At 41.2% G+C, this 22,757-nt stretch overlaps 1 protein-coding gene across 1 annotated transcript in view; it reads right to left on the minus strand.

The window, feature by feature from the left end:
* LOC126457125 (inactive ubiquitin carboxyl-terminal hydrolase MINDY-4B) overlaps nucleotides 1-19,899 on the minus strand; it is a 496,867-nt gene extending 476,968 nt beyond the window's left edge. The window contains exon 1 of the mRNA XM_050093182.1: nucleotides 19,844-19,899. The gene's annotated coding sequence lies outside the window, so the exon portion shown is untranslated. The remainder of the gene's footprint in view (nucleotides 1-19,843) is intronic.
* Nucleotides 19,900-22,757: the final 2,858 nt, after the last annotated feature.

Consider the following 22,757-nt stretch of genomic DNA (forward strand, 5'->3'; position numbering starts at 1 on the left):
CTTAACTTGATGCTTTGGAACATCATCCAGAACTTTGTCTTTCAAACAAAAGTTCACCTTACATAGCATGGAGAGCTGCATCAAACCAGTCTCAGGACTGAAGACCACAACAACAACAACAACATTTTCCTAGAAAACATGCACTTAAAACTATGCTCACACGAAGACCACTTTTGGTACTATCACACACAATATACCGGTCGATGGTTCCACTTGTTCTCTTTACTCAAAAGCTAATTAAACTTGAACACTTCTTGGAATGTTATGCGTCGTTGTACCTTCGCTCACCCAAAACAACTTCCCTGTGCGCTGTGGCACTTTATCGAAAGAACTGAATCTTAATGATTTCGTCAACAGTTTAGTTTGTTCTACACGCTTGACAGAAGAAACGTGCGACAGTGTCTCGTTGGCAGCAGTCTCTCTCGGCTGAAACAATGTCTCTTCGAGTTCCTCTGTGGGCTGCCGAAGAACAATTTTTACATGACGATTTCTCTTACCCTCAGCATCTATTATACTGCAAGTTTCACCAACTTTATGAACTTCCTGTACTCAGGCACATATTCATGAAAGGATGCAATCTTGTCAGTCCCAACATTAGCCTTACAAGTACGTTACCTCCTCCTTCTCTTCCTCCTCCTCCTCCATCAGAGGAGGTGGCACCATCACCAGTGACGACAAAACTGTGTCCTTCAGAAATAAATGCTTTTGTAGGTGTTACTTCAGTATAAACAACATTTACAACATGTTTGCCATCATAAATAGCTTTCCGTGCAATATCTGCAGCATTTATTTTAAAAAATCAGTCCCACTTTGCAAAACATAAAAATCATTGGCACATGAACTGAACATCTACCCCAGGTTCCAAGCTCTTACACAACATCCATTATCGCCCAGTAGAGTAGATACTACAGCACTTACATCAGAATCTACCTGGTTGCTATTCACACACCAATTTACTTCAGTACGTTCACGCCATCTGGCACTATGGCTAATTCAGATTCCGCGTTTTCAGATGATAGTAGAGCTCATACTTTTACATTACACTCTCTAAATTCTACAGTATTACTGCTTTGCGCACTAGTTACGTCCACACAATTAACTTCTTTCTCCTTACTTTCTGCTTCTGCGCAAGTATCACTCTTTTTTAACCTCCCAAGACTTTGCACAAACCTAGCATAACCATAACATATCCGTGGATCACGACACCAGTCCCTGTTTTTGACCCAATAACTGTCAAATTCTTGCTGCCTCTTGTCCGCCTACTGAGGGGTAAGTCTCCACGAAAAGCCAAGTTATTTTCCTTCTCAACCCTTATTTGCTCTGCGATATCTGCCTGGTCTGCTCACAACCGAGCTACTTCAGCTGCTAAAATATGCAATGTTTCCTCCAGGGTAGCCCCCAGTGGTATCAACCATCTGCCTGACCCTCTGTCAATCGCACCAGAAGCAAATCGACGAGAGAACAAAATAGAATGGTGAAGGGCATCCTGAAATATACGAGGGGTGATCAATAAGTAATGCAATACTTTTTTATCGGCCAATATCGCTTGAAGCAATGGGGAATTCGTTGTGTGACATTGTAACGATGCTTTATTCTTGAACGTTACTTAAATTAACTTGACTTGGCCTGGAGTTCATTTGATGAAAAAAAATAACAGTTTCCAACTTCACAAGATTTATTGACAAACGAACTGCACACTCGTCACCTTAACAAAACACTGAAATACTTCACAGATCTCTTTGACTGACTGACAAAACAACAACTCAACAACTAACTGACTCTCTCGCAGCATCACTGCTTTGCTTTATATGGAATTTTAACAATAAATTTCAAAATAACCCATTATTAATTTTGTACAATTTTGATGTTACAATTAAAATTTACGAAACCTAAAGAAACTGATGTTACAGCAGAATAAGATATAAAATACAATATTAACTGACATAATTTTTATAATATTATCACTAGTTTTAAGTATGAAAATCGATCTGAACTTTAATTACAATAATGTTTCTTGTATTATTTTAGTTACATAATTAATTACAGTTTGGATTTGGTTACTAACACTCAATAACAGCGCCAATCTCGTGCTTTGTCCGTAAAATTCACAAATAAGGCCTTAAATTCTGAAAATCGTAAAATTGTGTGGTCTAAACAATTGTAGAGTTTTTATTTTTTTATTTATTTATTTATTTATTGTTCCGTGGGACCACATTTAGGAGAAGTCTCCATGGTCATGGAACGAGTCAATACATGAAATTATAACACGATTGTAGAAACACATAAAATGAAACAAGTCGTTAGTTTAAATAAAGAAAATCAAGAATGTAACACTGGAATTTACTTAATTTTTTATCTCTTCCAGGAGCTCCTCGACAGAATAGAAGGAGTGAGCCATGAGGAAACTCTTCAGTTTAGACTTAAAAGTGTTTGGGCTACTGCTAAGATTTTTGAGTTCTTGTGGTAGCTTATTGAAAATGGATGCAGCAGAATACTGCACTCCTTTCTGCACAAGAGTCAAGGAAGTGCATTCCACATGCAGATTTGATTTCTGCCTAGTATTAACTGAGTGAAAGCTGCTAACTCTTGGGAATAAGCTAATATTGCTAACAACAAACGACATTAAAGAAAATACATACTGTGAGGGCAATGTCAAAATTCCCAGACTATTGAATAGGGGTCGACAAGAGGTTTTCGAACTTACACCATACATAGCTCGAACAGCCCGTTTTTGAGCCAAAAATACCCTTTTTGAATCAGAAGAATTACCCCAAAAAATAATACCATATGACATAAGCGTATGAAAATATGCGAAGTATACTACTTTTCGTGTTGAAATGTCACTTATTTCAGATACTGTTCTAATGGTAAATAAAGCGGCATTTAGTTTCTGAACAAGATCCTGAACATGGGCTTTCCACAACAGCTTACTATCTATCCGTACGCCTAGGAACTTGAACTGTTCCGTCTCGCTTATAACATGCCCATTCTGTCTGATTAAAATGTCAGTTCTTGTTGAATTGTGGGTTAGAAACTGTAAAAACTGAGTCTTACTGTGATTTAGCATCAAATTATTTTCCACAAGCCACGAACTTACTTCATGAACTACATTATTTGATAATGTTTCAATATTACACACAAGATCCTTCACTACCAAGGTGGTGTCATCAGCAAACAGAAATATTTTTGAATCACCTGTAATACTAGAAGGCATATCATTTACATAAATAAGGAACAGCAGTGGCCCCAGCACCGACCCTTGGGGAACGCCCCATTTAACAGTGCCCCATTGGGACTGAACATCATTACCACTCTCAATATTGCGGAGGATTACCTTCTGCTTTCTGTTCTTAAAGTAGGAGGCGAACCAATTGTAAGCTACTCCCCTTACTCCATAATGTTCCAACTTCTGCAGTAATATTTTGTGGTCAACACAGTCAAAAGCCTTCGTTAAATCAAAGAAAACACCTAACGTTCTCAACCTTTTATTTAATCCGTCCAAAACCTCACAGAGAAAAGAGAATATAGCATTTTCAGTTGTTAAGCCATTTCTAAAACCAAACTGTACATTTGACAGCAAATTATGTGAATTTAAATGCTGCAGTAACCTTGTATATACAAGCCTCTCGATAACTTTAGCAAACACCGATGGCATAGAAATAGGTCTATAATTGTCAACATTATCCCTGTCTCCCTTTTTATAAAGTGGCTTCACTACCGAGTACTTTAATCGGTCAGGAAACCGACCACTGCTAAAGGAAAAGTTACAGATATGGCTAAGTACTGAGCTAATATACGTGGAACAATACTTCAGTATTCTGCTAGATACCCCGTCATATCCATGAGAGTTCTTGGTCTTTAGTGATTTAATTATTAACTCAATCTCCCTCTTGTCAGTATCATGGAGGAGCATTTCAGGTAACAGTCTCGGAACACTTTTTTCTAAGAGCGCTATATGATTCCCTGTTGGGACTAGGTTTCCATTTAGTTCACCTGCTATATTCAGAAAGTGATTATTAAGTACTGTACATATATGCGACTTATCAGCAACACGGACATCCCCACTACGCACTGATTCTATATCCTCGACCTGTCTCTGCAGACCAGCCACTTCCTTTACGACTGACCATATGGTTTTAATTTTATCCTGAGACTTAGCTATTCTATCTGCATACCACATACTTTTTGCCTTCCTAATAACTTTTTTAAGCACCTTACAATACTGTTTGTAATGGGCTGCTGCATTTAGATTTTGACTGTTTCTAACGTTTTGATATAATTGCCACTTTGTTCTACAAGATATTCTTATCCCTTTAGTCAGCCACCCAGGCTGCCTGTTTGTGCTAGTACCCTGTTTTAAACGTTCTAACGGAAAGCAACTTTCAAAGAGCACGAGAAAAGTCTTGAGGAAAGCATTATATTTATCGTCTACTGTATCAGCACTATAAACATCTTGCCAATCTTGTTCCTTGATAAGGTTTACAAAAGTCTGTACAGCAACTGGATCAGCTTTCCTAAAAAGTTGGTAACTATATTTAACATGTGTTGAAGCACAAAAATCTTTTAGACTTAAAATTTGTGCATCATGATCTGAAAGGCCATTCACCTTTTTGCTAACAGAATGCCCTTCTAATAATGACGAATGAACAAAAATATTGTCTATGGTTGTTCTACTGTTCCCTTGCACTCTCGTTGGAAAGAATACGGTTTGCATAAGATTATATGAATTAAGGAGGTCTACCAGCATCCTTTTCCTTGAACAATCACTTATACAATTAATATTGAAGTCACCACATATAACTAACTTTTTGTATTTCCTATAAAGTGAACCAAGAACCTCCTCTAGCTTTAGCAAAAATGTTGTGAAATCGGAGTCTGGGGATCTATAAATAACAACAGTAAGAAGTTTAGCTCCACTAAATTTAACCACACCTGCACAACATTCAAACACCTTTTCAGTGCAGTACTTTGAAACATCAATTGACTCAAATGGGATACCGTTTTTCACATACATGGCTACTCCCCCACACCGCAAAGAGCTCCTAGAAAAGCTGCCAGCCAACCTGTATCCTGGTAAAGGAAGCCTCTGAATTATCTCCTTATTTAAGAAGTGTTCAGATATACCAATAATTTCAGAGTCAACATCTATAAGCAGTTCACTAACTTTATCTCGAATACCTTGTATATTTTGATGAAATATACTAATTCCCTCATTAATCGGATACCCAAGCTTTGTAGAAAGTGGTTTCTTTGTTAGAGAGACTTCTCTTAAGCAGGAATACCTATCAGCTGACTTCAATCTAAAAAAGGTACAGCTCTAACACCCACAACTACCGGAATTTTCCCATGAGTGATCCCACCACCCCCACCTATGCTGTCACCTATAAGTTTTGCCAACCTCCCCTTCCCATACCTGTTGAGGTGCAGGCCATGTCTAGTGAAACCCGTCCTACTGATAGACTCCACCGACACCACTGAAATGTGACTCATGCCTTCTGTCATCAGCGCACCCCCAAGTCTCATGTTATTACGCCTGACGGCTATATTAAGATGAGGCCGATCGTGACGCTGAAACAGTTCCACGAAATGCACATTCGTGTTGCCAGTCTGAGTGGCTATCTTTTCCAGGTCACCATCTATGTCATACTTCCCATCCCTATCAATACTATTACCAGCCCCACCCACAATCACTACCTGATCCTCTTTAGTAAAATCCCTACATAACCCCCCTATGTTAAAAGTCACCTGAGCCAATCCTGCATTAGGCTTCACAATGCTGGTGACCTGGTACTCACTCCCCAAAACTTCCTGCAACTGCTGGCCTACACCTCTACCATGAGAACTACCTAACAGCAGAACCTTCTTCTTTCTCTTAGACTTTGCAACTGTCCTAGCCACCGTAACTGCTGAGGTCTGCTGCATACTTCCTACATCTACAGCTACTAGAGATTCCTCTCCACTAGACTCTGACAGTTGGTCATATCTATTACAAACACCAATAGTAAAACTATCTGAAAATCTCCTTCTCCTAGCAGATCTCTTGCCAACAGCCAGCTCCCATTCCCCAACCCCCTTCTCCCTCCTCATCCTATCTAGCTCCTCCTGTGCGTTTTTCAACAGCACCTGAAGGGCACAGATCTTACGCTCCTGCTCCTCTATCAACTTACTCTTGCTACATAACCTGCAGTTCCAGGAGAGGATCTCACCAGAATGCCCACTGGCTTCCCCACTGCATTCCCCCCAGTGAAAATACTTCGAACAAGTCTCACACCGCAATCCACTACTCACGAACCTACGGCAAAGCCCACACTTCTCACTCATGGTAAAATTTTACAATTATTGAAACAAGAAAACAACTTTATCTAAGTTCCGCTACTACAATAAGAGGATGTTAAAAACTGACTACAATTATCACAAACTTGCTCTACAAGGGAAGTAACTACTATTATTGAAAGTATTAATCAACAACAAATGAGAATATAACAAAATACTAACACAGAAGAAAATCAAACGTCTAATGACAGTAACGAAACTGAAAGCAGTTCGCAAAAATGTCTTCTGAAGTTATTTCACCGTAAAACACCAAGAACACCGGTTGAAGACCACTAAAGTTCCTAAATAAAATACTATACACAAACAATTAATTAGTACTTAGCTTTCGATGCGCCGCTACAGCTGCAACTGGTTCCTAAATAAAATACTATACACAAACAATTAATTAGTACTTAGCTTTCGATGCGCCGCTACAGCTGCAACTGGTCAGCGCGGAATGTAAACACGGGTAAGAGGTTAAGTTGCTCGATACGAAACACTCACAAATATCAGGCCACAACACACGAAATGCAGAGGTGAATGAAGAAACCACTAATAAGTCACTTATATAGTAAATATTATCACAAAAACAGTTAAAATATATATCTGAAAACTAAAAATAGATGAAAACTTAGAGAGCGATCTCACACGCAGTCACGCGCTTATGACGTCACACCAAAGATTAATTAGAAATGTAATTACAAAGGATATTAATTACAGAGGAGGACATAAAAATAGGTAACAAAGAAAATACATCACTTGGTAATAATTTTTAAGCCGTTTCTCCAGATAATGAAGTTCTCTGTGGCAACCCACCAATCAACTGCAGTTAAGGTAGTTAGAGGCGCCAGCCACTTCTGCCATCATTTCCACAGCCTCTTAACATTTGTTACTAAATATCTCTTACTTCACCGAGCGAGGTGGCGAAGTGGCTAGCACACTGGACTCGTATTCGGGAGGACGACGGTTCAATCCCGCGTCCGACCATCTTGATTTAGGTTTTCCGTGATTTCCCTAAATCGCTCCAGACAAATGCCGGGATGGTTCCTCTGAAAGGGCACGGCCGAATTCCTTCCCCGTCCTTCCCTAATCCGATGATACCGATGACCTCGATGTTTGGTCTCTTCCTCCAAACAACCCAACCCTCTCTTACTTCAACTTCTCAACTAGGTTTTTGATTTGGAGCCTGTACACAATTTTGTTAATGACAGCAATCCATAGACAATTACGATAATAAACGTCCTTCCAGAATATTCTGTACGTGTTTACAAATAATAAACTGTATTTTGGAAAATTGAACTGAATAATGCATACAAAAGACAAACAAAAGTCTCCATGAAGCACTGAATCGTCCGAAAACCACCTGGAAGCATAAAAAAGGTGGTCTCAGACATTTCATATGAATATAGGGGGAGGCTGTGAGGCCGTACCGTCATAACATTTTGGACTATTTCCTCTTCAGCCCCTACACTTTCATGAAGTTCCGATAAGTGATGGCGCTATAAATAGTCTTCAAAATGGCGTCTGCAACAAAGCTGTGTTCCAAGAAGAGCGCTGTTATTGAGATTCTTTTGGCGGAAAACCAGAGCATCGCAGATATTCATAAGTTACGGAGATCTGGCAGTGAACAAAAGCAAGGTGAGTTGTTGGACGAGGCGTCCGTCATCATCGCAACAAGCCCGCGCAAACCTGTTCGATCTCCCGCGTGCTGGCCGGCCGCACACAGACGTGGCTCCTGCACTGGTCGAGGTGATCATCGGATCACATTCAAACACCTCTCTCCCCAATTGGACGTCTCTGATGTGATGAACACACTCCTCCACCATTTAGGGTACTCAAATGTGTGTGCACACTTGGTTCCTCGCCGCCTAACAGAAAACCATAAAGAGCAACGAAGGAACATCTGTGTGCAATCGCTTCGGCGTTATGAGGCTGATGGTGACAATTTACTGTCGAACATCGTCACAGGCGATGAAACACTGGTTCTCCACTTCGAACCGAAACAAAATGGCAGTCCATCGGGTAAAGCTGGTAACGTCATAGCGAAGGTCTTCTGGGACTGGGAAGGGGTTATCCCGTTTGATATACTTCCTCATGGTGCAACGATTACCTCTGAAGTGTACTGTGCTACCCTCAAGAAAACGAAAAGTGACTTTTGAGTGTTCGTCGCCACAAATAATGTGAATGAACTTCTGCCTCTCCATGAAGAGGTAACGCCTCACACAAGCCTGCACACCCGAGAGGAGAGCACAAAACTTCATTTGGGAGTTCTTCCTGATACACCACACAGCCCGGATCTCGCACCTTCCATCTGTTTGGCCCAATGAAAGATGCACTCTGCAGGAATCAGTACTTGGATGATGGGGAGGTTATTTATGGAGGAAGACTTTGGCTCCGATGTCGACCATTAGAGTGGTCCCATGCTAGCATACAGGCCCTCCCAATAAGGTGGCATAAGGCCGTCGCACTGAACGACGATTATGTTGGAAAACAGGGTTTGTAGCCAAAAGAGTGAGGAATAATATCGTGCATTGGAACGCTGAATAAAACCAAACTGCTTTCAGAAAAAATGTGTTGCGTTATTTATTGAACACACCTCCTATTACTAAAATAACACTTCTCATTGTAACATTATCTTTCCACCTTAATGGCTGCCCATGCGTACTCTTTACATACTTAAAAACAGGGAGCCATATTCCCTGCTCACAACAAAATACATTGCTTGTTTCAAAAGGCGCAAATTAACGTACATTTCCTACAATTCACATAACATAGTCTGAGCTTACTTTCCTCGTACTGAAGCTGCCCATGCGTACTCTTTACATACTTAAAAACAGGTAGCCATGTTCCCTGCTCACAACAAAATGCGATGATTGTTTCAAAGGCGCAAATTAACGTACATTTCCTACAGTTCACAGAACACAGTCTGAGCTTACTTTCCACGTACTGTACACACTGAACGTTACAAGTCACAGCTTCGGCTTTCAAAGGAGCTGGCTAGCGCCATTCAGTTCATCGTGGTCTTGAATGAGTGTTCTTGCAATCTGAAGTGTGCTGTTGCTCCATAGCACCTGGCTATCAGGCTGGCGGATGCTTATTCCGCTGTGACATCATTATATTGAGCGACGCAGGAACAGTTCATCGCTCAGGTGAAGTCACGGTACAACACTACTAACATGACAGAACATGATACAATATCCTAAGGTGTTCACAGATGCCTCTGGGAGGATGTGATAAAACGCAACGAAAATTTGATAAGAGTAACAATTGAAAACGGTTAAAGTACAGAAAGAAGAAAAAAACAAATCAGAGCTCATAAAATTTTGTTAATTAAGATATCAGATGGCACAGTAAATAACAACTGAGAGAAAACTGTATGGACATTCCAAGATTTCTTGACAGATTTGTACAGTTCAAGGTATGAATGATAACTGCCAAAATATAATAATGAAATTGACATGTGATATTTATAAAGTGTTCCAGGTATGAAGAAAAAATAAGCGTCAATAAAAAATTTAAAGCTGGAGGAGAAATAATACAAAAGGAACTTGCAAAATAATGTGACTGTGGAGTAAAACTGGAAAACGTTGATACTGACATACTTCACAAGAAAAGACACAGCAGGACATAAGAAAATACTGTAATCCTCTCCATCATGTTCATAGATTGCCCAAAATTATTACTCAATATTATATTGCTCAAAATTATAACTAATTACGAAGAAAATATATTAGATTTTAATTGGGCACATAAAATGTAATCTTTAGAAGCGGAAATATCACAATGAACCATTTCAAGTCGTGGAAGAAATTATGAAATGGAGCAAAGAGTATGAATTCCTAATTTGCCTGGAATCATAAGAAAAGCATTGAGCTCATTTTCGACAAAGTCTGCACTAACAACGCTTGGGAAACAAAGTTATTAGTACAGTGAAGTGTATAAACACGAATGTATAGTGAGAGATTTACAATCGCACGAGAACGTAGCAAGCAGATTCCGAATCACCAAAACTACTCTCAACACGCCTAGTGATCGTTTTCAGATTCCTCCACTGCGATTTTTTTTTTCAAAATCTTAAATAGATAACAATCAAATGATTAAACAGCGTTTAGGTCTAATAGTAGGATCGATCTGCAAACGGAAAAGTTAACAATCAACACGTCACCCAAAGATGGACATCATTTTATTGATTTCATTATATTTTGGGTGTGCGTCCGGGACAAAATTACTTATTCTTCCAATATTTCGGCTAATAACCCAACAACCATTTACAGGATGGGTTTGTGACTGAACTGAAACCACTTGACACAAATATACAGCAGAGTAAATGCTCGGGTGTCAGAGATAAATATATTTGCGTCAAGTGGTTTTAAGTTAGTCATTGACTCGCCTTGATGATAACTGTAGGGTTATTAGCCGAAATATCAGAAGAAGTTAGGATGGTGTGAGGGAGTCGCAAATACAGCTTACATACCATGTTCCTTAGCCGAATCTCTTTCAAAATGCGGTAATTTTATAATGAGGTTGCATCATGGGCTGGTAATACGCATTCCTGGGATCACCGTCACGGTATTTGTCCAGAAAAAGAAAGCACTTCATTCAGAGGTAACGTCGTACCTCCATTCGTAAAGCGTGTATAGCCTTTAACATGGATACATGTGTGCATGTGTAGAAGCAAGACTGCTTGTGACAGTAACATACGGTAGTTGCTGCGATCGGGTTTTTCTTTAACATCTCACCCATTACGTCTCTCTTTCTAGGACAGGGTGGTAGGACTCGCAATAAAAACCCAAGAGTCATGCACACAGATCGTTGACTTTCCGTCAGTATTATTTCGTATCGCAGGCAATGAACTATTGACAACTTAGTAGTTGTAGGTAATGCGTGATATGTTCGCATTTGAACATTAGGTTTATAAAGTATGTGTTTGTGGAAAGGAAATGACTATGTCTACTCGTAAGGAGGGTGTGGATTTTACTTGGAGTACTGTGATAACAAAGGGATGAGTATGTCCATTCGTATGGAAGGTACAGCTTTTTCTGTTTCCAGAGCCAGTGCCGACAGCAGGGTGTATTTCAGATACTTCGCTCATTGTCGAATGCTGTTCAATTGAGACAACGATCGTAACATTTAATTGTAATCATAATGATAAAAGATACATGTGACCGGTTTTCTGGAATAATTCCGTGTATGCATCGACTGTGGTGAGAATGAATCACGTCCCCCGTTAATGGCAGCAGCCGTCAGAATGCAGAGGCCTGTTGTAGTGTACGAATGTATATGAGTTAACTTTGATGTCTCTACACGATCGAATAGAGAACTAATACGTAGTATGTGTTGGGCAGCTTTCGTGATCAAGGGGAAATTTGAGAAGATTGTGTATGGAAGGTTTTTTGCGCTGGACTGTTATTCCCTCCCATGTAAATTGTTCAGTTGACTGCTTGTGCACATTTTGGGCTTTTATTTAGTTGAGAGAAGATGGACTGTGATGTGTGGAAGACACCTTGGCTGTTCTCTAGACATGGGAAAGACCTTAGTTGGATTGTAAAATACAGGGCTGATTTGGGATCGGTTGCATCACCAACATCGGTGTTCGAGAGTGGAAAAAAACAGTTTCCTTTATTTGTTTCTAGTTACTCAGTGGTTTACAGCACGCTGCACCTCACTAAAGTTTGGGGTTGTAGAGAAATAATTTCCAGTCTATATCTTGGGAATTATGTTGCGCTATCAGTCGGTAGAATGCTGTATAGTGCTTGATATCGAGACGTACGGCGAAAACGGTATAATATTATGGCGACAACAGGCGGGTTCTTGTAATCCCAGGTCTGGAGATGTGTGTAGAAGAAAGTAAGGAAGCAGGAACAGTAACACGTTTGTGCCGAGGGGAAACGAGTGCACGTTAGTAAACGTTTACGTACGTTAATGTATATGACACTTTCACACAGCAGCTGGCTGGGCTCTGAACCTCTTGGTGGACACATTGGGTGCCGCCATCTTGGATTGCGGTACTTGCATCATCATCTGATGTCATGAGAGCTGGTGGTAATCTGAACTAAGCCAGTTGGAGTCCAGACCCAGTGGCGAACACACCTGCTTGAAATTGGTTAAATAATAAAGAAAAGTCCTTTTTCCCACAAATGACGTGGCAGTCGAGTTACTTAGGTTAGTGGAGGTAGGCCAAGTGTCCTATCTTCACGCGATTTTCTTCGCTTATAAGAGATAACCGAGGTGTGGTGAATTATCCTGTTGGAATCCAAACTTGGCGCCAGATCGTAGGAGGATGTGGCGCTCGGGCGACTTAGGCTAGTGGAGGTAGCCCAAGTGACCTTTCTTCCTGCCATTTTCTTTGCTTAATAGAGATAACTGAGGTGTGGTACATTATCCTGCTGGAATTTGAACTCTGCACCATTTTTCTGGGGGAGGGGGTGTTGCACTTTCCTGTCAAAATTCAAACTTCTCACCATCTTGAATGACGTCATCACCGCCGCCGCCATCTTGGATACATCTGGCAACAATGAAGAGTGATCTGAAACCGGTGTTGTTCCAATACTTATGCGCCCCCTTATTAAGAGGCATATTGGACTCTTAACTAGACACCTCTTCCCTCATGCCACCACTTAACCACTCTGTCACTGAGTGCCATAAAACAGCTCACCACCTGGCAGTCAACCACGCCTTGCATCCTCACAGACAGTGATATCGCCAACCCTTGTGGCCAGCAGCACCTCGACTTCCTGTGACACAAGAGGAGATATTTGATATGCTTCTGCAGTTAAATCTGTAGATGACACAGAAATTTTTAAACTACTTGCATTGCTTACGGACTTGTCACAATATTGTAATCTGAGAGTTTTAGTCAGACATTCATTACATATACCAGCGCCCCTGTCAAGAGATCATTCAGGCTCACTGCAGATTTGTCTGAATTAATTGATGACCAAGATCCTGTCAAGACCACTGAATTTTAGGTAGATACTGCTATATTCCCCATTTTACACACTGCAGCTGTTAACCCTGCCAGGCAAAATATGAGTATATGTTTGTTAGCTCACACAAGCTGGTTCACCTCTGAAGTTTAAATGTCACTCCTCCCCTAAATGCCACCCCAAGGTCAAAGAGTCACCAAGAGGGTGGAACCACAACAAGACGACTGCGTCTATGACACACAATCGAAGATAGAGATACAAGATGGCCTCAAGGCCTCCCTATCACCAATGCCCCAAAATGGCCTACATCCTATCAGGACCACTGCTTTGCACACAGCTTCCCCTAGAGAGCTTTTACAGGTGGGATTAACAGGGGACATTTAAAAAAGTCAAAGAAGTGCAAGCTCATTTTGCATCATTGCAAAATAGAGCAGTGAGTGTCACGGATATGATAAGTGACTTGTGATGACAATCTTTTCCCACATAGACCTGCAGACAATCTGCTTGATCGCAATGGGTTGTTTAGCGAACATAAATATGAGCTTTGAGTCAGATTTGTAAATAAATTCAAAAACGTCCTAGTACAAGGAATGCCAGTACATAGACGAAATCGACAGATGTATCCGTAATTTCGATTCAAAGGATTGTTATAGGCTTGTTACTATCCACAACAGATAACACTGGAAGCTCCATACAGCTTTCTCAGGTGATGCTGTTGTCTGTAGGAGTACCCTACCACAAAAACAGATGTGTAACAGAGATTTCATCCATTCCATTAAGAGTATATCCTGTTGCCAATTGTGGGTAAAGTAGCAACTTCCCTGATTTAAATTAGTAATAATTAAGCGCTCTCGAATAACACCTGGGAATAATGAACACCTAGATTTTTCCATACATCCTCTGACTTCTCTGATTTCGATATGATGGTTATTTATCCCTGTGCAGGAGGCATCCCATAGCCTGATGCAAATTATGCAACTCACTGGCACGAACCACGTAGTATCGATGAAGTATTTTATGGTTGATACTGTTTCCACTGGCGTAATCTAACAGTAACTGATTTATGCGCTGATTTTCATATGTAGTGTTACATTTATCTATGTAAGCCACTGCCGCAAGCAATGTGTAGCTGACGAGGTATTTTACAGTTGGTGCAGTTTCCACAAGCGTAATATAACAGCAACTGATCTCGTCGCCTATTTTTATATACAGTACATTACATTTATTTACGTTCACAGTCAACTGCAGGTCCTTGCACTTGAAGTAATGGCATTCGTTTCCTGATTGTTTTGTCTCTATTTCTGAATCGGTTGTGTTGTTTCTCTGGAAGTGTTTTCAGAAATCGCGTGAGACCGTGAATTTCATTAGTAGTTACCTCAGGGAATCACGGCCGGTGTTTGTGCTAGTGATTAGTGGCTAGTGGCAAGCAGCCTGCTGCATATGTTTATAATAGAAACACCTCACTCACTCACTCACTCACTTCCTTCCTTCCTTCCTACAACACCAGGTGGTATAGCAAGACTGCACAAAAAAAGTGCAAAGAAAGGTTTTATACATTAAAATTTATGTAAAACTAAAGGACTAGAATTAAAGCGGGAAATAATTTATTCAGGTAAAACACATATTGTTATACATTACTCTGAGAATAAATGTTGCCATATGATGTCTCTTGTGAGCGTAAAAGCTATGGATGTCTACTGTGATAAAGCGCTCCACTTGTGAGGATGCTAGAGTGTTCTCTAAGACTACACTGCCGGCCGAAATGGCCGAGCGGTTCTAGGCGCTTCAGTCTTGAACCGCGCGACCGCTATGGTCGCAGGTTCGAATCCTGCCTCGGGCATGGATATGTGTGGTGTCCTTAGGTTAGTTAGGTTTAAGTTGTTCTAAGTTCTAGGTGACTGACGACCTCAGAAGTTAAGTCCCATAGTGCTCAGAGCCATTTGAAGCCATTAGACTAAACTCCCTGCCTGTTTCTCTCGTGTAAACATGACAGTGGTGCCCCCCTTTTTGTGTTCACTTCCGTGGGTAACGACCGTTACTCACAGTTAATAGAATGGAAGGGGACAGGAAGAAATTTTCGATGTTGACCATGGCCGGGGTAACAGCACCGTCGTATTGGCGCCAGACAGACAGGGAGGGCAGATGGCAAGAGTGTCTATATTTTCTCAATGCTCACACATGTCATGGAAGTGGATTACATCTTGTTGTGTCGTATTCGTTCTTATTTTATTGTTTGCTTGGTTTTCATGACATGTGGTGAAGGTCCCTACAGGATATGGTTCTTTTTTCTGTAAGTATTCTAGGAAAGAGGCAAGATGCATCAAAAAGATGCTGTAGGTTTACAATACCTGGACCAAGAAACAGCATACACTGTACATAAATAAAACCATAAATTGACCAAATAATTTTTGTTGAATATCTTTTTTGCCGCCGTAGTCAGCTCTTTTGAAGGAGAAAATACAGCTGTTTTCGAATTTATTTGTTACACAATGAAGAAGGTAGAAATAATCTAACACAATGAAGAAGGTAGAAATAATCTATGTATTGCCTTCTGAATATTATCTGATGTGCTTACATGTGTTTGTTTTCTCTGATGAATAACTGTCAGTGTCTGATGAATAACTGTCAGTCTAACAAAATTTCCTTTTTTCCCCACTTCTCACCAGATAATACAAACTTGGTCGAGAATATCCGATGTGAATTTCACTTTGGAATTAATATATTTTGTCACTGCTTGTTTTTTAATTCTGATACTATATTCCGACGTTCTGCATCTTGGATGGTATCTCATTACCTTACATTCATCATTCGATACTGGGCTAATCAAAAGGAAATTTTGCGGTTCCGGCAGGTGTGGTCACACCACGATGTAACGCTGACATCTCCTTCCGAGCCACTCCTTCCGCCAGCGCCCATTATGAATCAACTTTATTAGTACTACTACTTCTATTACTACTGCAACAACTAGCGCCACCATTATTACTCTAGTAAACAGCAAGTGTTTATGCAACATTGTCTGCAGCTTTCCAGACATCACACAGCAAAGCGAAATGAAGACCTGGCCAGGGTAGCAGCACTGTTGTGTTTGCCGCTCACAGACAGGGAGGAGAGGTGACAACTGCGTACATTCCAGTATTTTTACAAAGGAAACTCCCCATCGCACTCACTCAAATTTAGTGGTAAGATGGCCCAGTGGATAGTCCGTCAAAAACTGAACACAAATCAAGAATGAAAACAGGAAGAAGGTGTACTGAACTGTGAGAAAAAGATGGCAAAATAGAAACAGTGAACGGTTCAAGCTCAACAAGTCCCATATTGAGCGGGCGAGCTATTTACCTTTTTTTCACAACATTATGAAATGTCCCTCCGGTCGCTGAAATGTTTGTTCTCTTTCTGTAGTCTTGGCAGTTGTTATACACAAATGGTTATACAATTTGAGTCAGGTGGAAAGGTTACGATACCCTGGCAACCAAACAAGGTGAATAGTGAAAGCAGGCGGGATACCACAAGCACGTAGCACAGAAATAAAAACAACAATAAACGGATGTGAAGTATGTTATAACAAAGGAATTCAGGAGTCAACACTTCCAAAACGGAACGCAACTTCAAAAACGTTAAAAACATACGTTCTGGCAGAGCACAGAGAAACTGTCTGATTGTGAAACTGTTGAGTTCATTTGTTGTAGGTTATGCGACAAACTATTACGGTTTCATGATTTCCTTGTGAGTGATCACATTCACACTTATACGAACACCTAAATCGAGCAAGGAGGCATATCTCACTCACTCTACCAGGCGTACAAATTAGGTGCGTCGGTAAGAGATTCCCATCATATGACAAACGTACTGTCACTAAACCGTGTATGACAGCCCAGACGTGTTTTCAGGTGGATGATTCGGTTGACTCGTCGCCTTGTCATCGAACGTTTGCGTTTCCCATTCGAAAGCCACATCCTTTCGGCTGCTAATACAGTAGTTGCGCAGAATCAACTGTCATTATAGGTCCTTTCCTGACATCTCGCTGTTGCGAGCGGGCGTTACACAACCATACAGACTCAAATTTGAATATAGCGGGAAAAAAAATTGGCACGGGAGGTTTGAAGACGGCTCACTCTCTTGGCAGTCCAACACCATGACCACGACGGTACTGCTATTTACTTTTCTTCAATATTGCACTTGTTATACTTCGACCGTTCACTGTTTCTATTTTGCTTTTTTTTTCACAGTTCAGTACATCTTCGTCCTGCTTTCATGCTTGATCTGTGTTCAGTTTTTGACGGGCTGTCCACTGGGCCTGTTACCACTAAATCTGAGGATGGTGCGACGGGGAGTTTCCTTATTAGAAGTGGAGTCCTGTCATACGTTACACGTCTATATACATACGCACTGTATAGTACAACAATTAAACATTGACTCGTAACTTTTGTTTGACAATGCTCCTCGCACACTAGCCTTTGAGAAAATTTATTTATAAGTGTAGGAAGTATGAATCTACATTTCGACTAAAGAAACCACTGACAGCTTTAATTCTACTGCTTACTTTTATCGTAAAAATATAATGTATTATGCCTATTTTGAAACTATGTAGTCTTGTTAGCACGTGATAATTCGTATATTCTGCTATCTTTTAAAAACAAATCCCACAGACAAAATATTTTTTTTTCAAAATTTCTTTGACAGCCTTGAATCAAGTTCTGTGCATAAAAACCGGTGAAGTTTTCCTACAGTTTTATAGATTTGTTAATACTTTCAGCCATTCTTTCTCAGTTGCTCCCTCAATTATGTTTATCATGTAGATAAAAAGAAACCCGTATTTTGAAACTAAATGCTTATTTTGTTTTTAAAGAAACATGTTTCGCCTATTCATGCTAGGCATCATCAGTTATCTATAATATAAAAAAAAGAGTTATACTTTCGCTACGCATCTGTGCAATTTCCTGGCAGCACATTTACATTAGTAGGTGTTCATAATTATATCGTTCCGATTTATTAATTACTTTTTTTCTATGCTTTTCACATATCCATTGGTTCTTCGGTAGACAGTAGGTGCACATTGATTCAATGGACACATAAAAAGAATACAGAGTTTAAATAGATAATTTAGATTTGCTGCCAGGAAACATTAAAGATCTCAAAATAAAATACGTATAACTAATTTTTTTCTTATAAACCGTTGATGATGCGTAGTACGAATAGGTGAAACATGTTTGATTAAAAACGAAGTAAACATTCATTTGTAAAACACGGAATTTTTATTATTTACAGGATAAATTAATTTTATAGTTGTTTGTACTGTTGATAATATCGCAGAAACTGCTGCCTAATAACAAATTTATACATATCGTCAGTACGGTATTTGTTGTGGGAATTTTGCTTCTGCTTCTCTGGGCTAGATACTTGAATCCCACTCACAAGGGGACGTACGAATTTCCCCTCTCGGATTTGATCATATTGAAGGGCTCTGGAGCACACGACTATGACTTCAACATGTGTAAATAGAGAGACGCAAAAGAGATTTTGAACATTTTACACGTACTTACGTATTTCGTCATACACGCTTAGTTTCGTAAGCACGAGCACTGTGGCTCGACTCTTACTTCTGGTGTTTTTTCTATCATACCCACGTAACTCTAACAAAAGATATACGTGGTACACCGCGAAATTGTGTCATGGCCGAGTACCGTCTAAAAGTGTAACCCACGTTTGTTTTGTAATACACACACCGAAAAAAACTATGCACATGCAAAGATTCGGGGTTCATTACAAGTGCTATATATGTCGCAATTATTGCTATTTCCCACGTTTCTATTATCAGTATCATCGTCATCCGCACAGTGCTCCATAGATTACACATTACATTTGCCACGCATGTAGATAAAATAATACAAATAAAATTGACTATACTGATTTGATTGAAAGTTCTTGTTCATCCTTTTTTCCCAATCTCATTACGAAACTTTTTTCTCCTTTCAGGGTAACGATTATGAAAATATAGATGAATCATTCAGTAACAACGGTTTGCACATTTATAATAATTACGCGGGAAGAAAAAAAAAAGAAGTGCGGTTACGAGCATTCGATGCATGAACCTCACGATCCTGAAACTAATCTTTTTAACACGCTGAGCTGTGGACTTCCTGAGTACTAGCGACCACAAAAATATATAAATACGCGTAAAGTTTTCAAACCCGATTTTCTCGAAAACTGGTGAGAGTTAGGTCTTCCTGTTTACATATGTCGAAGCCGTAGTCCGGTCAATATGAATCAGATCTGTGCGGAGAAGCTTGTACAGTCCCCTTGCCAGTTCATCATCGCGTCCCTCCTGACCCAATCTGCGTACTATCGAATTTCTCATAAACGTCCCGTCACCTTTTCGTCAACGCTGTCACTCCTTCCTTCTTTTCATCGTCAATAACCATAACGACGTTAACAACAGGCCGTCGTGACTCCGCAGAACATTATTCACGATCTTTTTCCTTGTTTACGCTGTCGGTAACAACGCGAACTACTTTGAAATGGAACGTGGGCGTACCAAGTAACGTGACAAAGTTGGTTCCCGCTACGACCGGGTCTACAGTCCGCTTTGTCGAGTAGTAGGAGCCTACCTGCTGATGATCGGAGCAACGGCGGTGCAGCGCCAGCTGTTGTAGACGGGAGCGGCGCGGCTTGTGACGTGACAGCGTGGGCGGCGTGACAGGTAGCGCGCCGGAGAACGACTGAGCGGGCGGTGTGGCTGGGGGGCGGATCCCACGAGGTGTGTGTGTGTGTGTGTGTGTGTGTGTGTGTGTGTGTGCGGCGCCCCGCGGACGGCCAGCGCGGAGGGCACAGTGGGCGGTCGCCCGCCGTAGCAACAACACCAACGCTGCCTGTGTCGCGGGCATCAACACAGTGGGGCAATCTACTGCTGGCGGCTACTGTGTAACAAGGCTTCGCCTCGCATTCTGCCGAAAAAGAAATGGAATTGTCAGCGTTACAATAAAACCCGAAAACATGTTTACAAGCGTTTCTTCACAACGAACGTTTGGCGACACCACCTCCGCATTGCCTAATTTTTACGCTAATTAACTGGGAAACAGCGCAACGTGTCGAATTTTTTTTATCAATTATTTCTAAGCACAACCTACTCTGCCACACCCGTATAAGCTTTTCAGACTCTTTCTGGCCACTTTGTGTAAATATGACTCCTGACGATACCACTGCCTTCGATAAACACTCACCGTCTGGGATAAAGTACTAGGTTGTATTACTTAAGAATTCTTCGAGCCACTAATATATCTGAAAAGAGAATTCTGAATATTAGGTAGGCAGATAAATAATGAGGTACTAAATGAAAAGAGGGAGAAAGAACTTTACGGCACAACATGACTAAAAGAAGGGATCGCTTGATAGGACACATTCCTGAGGCTTCAAGGAATCATCAATTTGGTAATGTAGGGAAGTGTGTGGGCCAGGTGGTGGGGGGAGATGAAAAAGGGGTGGAGGTGGGAAGCAAAAACTGTACATCGTGACCAATCCTCGACTACAATAAGTGGGTTCAAATGGATGTATGTTACAGTAGTTACGTACAGGTGTAGCGGCCTGCATATGAGAGCCTGGTGTGGAGAGATGCATCAAACCAGTCTTTGGACTGAAGACCGCAGCAACGACAGCTCTCCAGTAACGAGTAGTGAGTGAAATTCTATTCAGATCTGTGTTTTAAGATAATTCTTCGCTAACTTGGGAAAACATATAGTGTACCCATTACTGATACCGGAAGGTCTGTGCGCCACCTTTAGGCGCTGCGAAAGGTCAACACCTATCTGCTGTAAGGCTGACGCTGAAAATTGCGTTCTATGCAAGGGACACCTGTATTGGACTCCGCAAGTTGAGGAAATCTGCAGAAAACCGGAAATCTCTTGGAACAAACACCGAAGTTCAGAAGTCGTGTAGGTGCAGAGAGGCTGCACAAAAAAATCAAGTCCTACGACAGGTACAGTGCTGTCAGTGCCAACTGCGGAGCGACAAGACGCGAAAATGCAAAGTTCTACATCACTGGTCCAAAATCGCCCGTCACTAGTTTGGCGCAGCTATGACTGAAGCAGAGGAAACTGCTGAAAATAAAAATGCGGTTTTATAGGCTAGTATATCTCTTCCCCACCCCCCCTAAAGTTTAAAGTTGGTTCAGGTGGTCCATCACTTGTGGCGGATTTCCGAAAGTGTCACGGAACTATCTGAAGCGCGCTCCCCTCTTTTCATGTGTCGCCGGGAAGGAGGACTCCTTGCTTCCTTTGGTATAAATAATATTATAAGTTGTCGCCTCTACAAGCGTTTGGTAGCAATGGGGCTGACAGTTGATACTTCTCATTTGCCAGTCAGGATCCCTCCTTGATCGCCTTAGCTGAGCGTTTCCAAGCCAGCATGAGTGGATGCCAGCAAACAGGTATTTGCAGCAGGTCTGATACAACTGTGTCACTGGAAACCTCGATGTGACTAGCAGAGGAGCATCGCTTAAGGTAACGCCCATCTTCAGCGGCTCCGGCCAGTTCCAGCGATGGAAATGCAGTCGCTATGACAGAGACAGAGAGCGTTTGCGGTTCTATTATTTCTTCGTCCGTATCAATTCGCGCTTCTGGTTTCGCCTCCCGGTTTCTCACACACCTTCAAAAATATCGCTGCACAGAAGTTTGCTTCAATTTTGCAATGTATACAGCTACAGGCTCTAAAAACATATCACGGCACACTTGTGGAACCTCTCAGTCTTCCTCCACTACTCCGAAATATTTGCAAGCATAAATAAATTTGGTAAAGCCTCAATACATTTGCAAATGTTGCTTTAAACAATTTGTTTCAAATACACTAGCACCCAAAACGCTGCACTGCCTTTCCAGGTACACGTGGAACAGAAATACATTACGGAAAATACATTGGGGAAAAAAATACATCGCAAAAATAAATAACCGCAAATCTACCGCGTCGAAATTCTTAAAGAGGATCCTGCACAATATTGTTAAAGACACTATCCCAATACTTTGTCACACAAGGCACAGTCGTAACTGGGGGACCCGCAAAGCGACGGTACGTCCGTCAGCAGCTGCAGCTCACACAGAGTGAAGTCCAGACTGGAAGCAGGCTTTTTCCAGCTGAATCCCCGAGCGCGCGAAAACCGTAGCCAGCCAGACCAGCACCAACTTGTCATGCAAGCTCAGGCCACCTCATGATACGAAATTCATATCAAAGTCAATAATATATTCATACATATTCTTTATTTAATCAGTTTTTGCGAGAGACGTGGTTCCCCCACTTGGGTCTACATTACGACTGCACCCCTCACCATTGCACCCCATGACATAATAACTGCAATCAGAAGGGAATGGAATGAAATGTGATATAGTAGTCACTATTTGAGGTCTCCCACGAATGTATCTATCGTCAGGGTGCCGCCACGAAGTTCAAAACAGTCCATGTTCTAAATACAGATCACGTTACTAAATACCACCGACCACGCACCGTCTATCGGCCTCCTTTGATCTCGTGGCCCCC

Source organism: Schistocerca serialis, chromosome 2, assembly GCF_023864345.2.
Source record: "Schistocerca serialis cubense isolate TAMUIC-IGC-003099 chromosome 2, iqSchSeri2.2, whole genome shotgun sequence".
NCBI lineage: Eukaryota > Metazoa > Arthropoda > Insecta > Orthoptera > Acrididae > Schistocerca > Schistocerca serialis.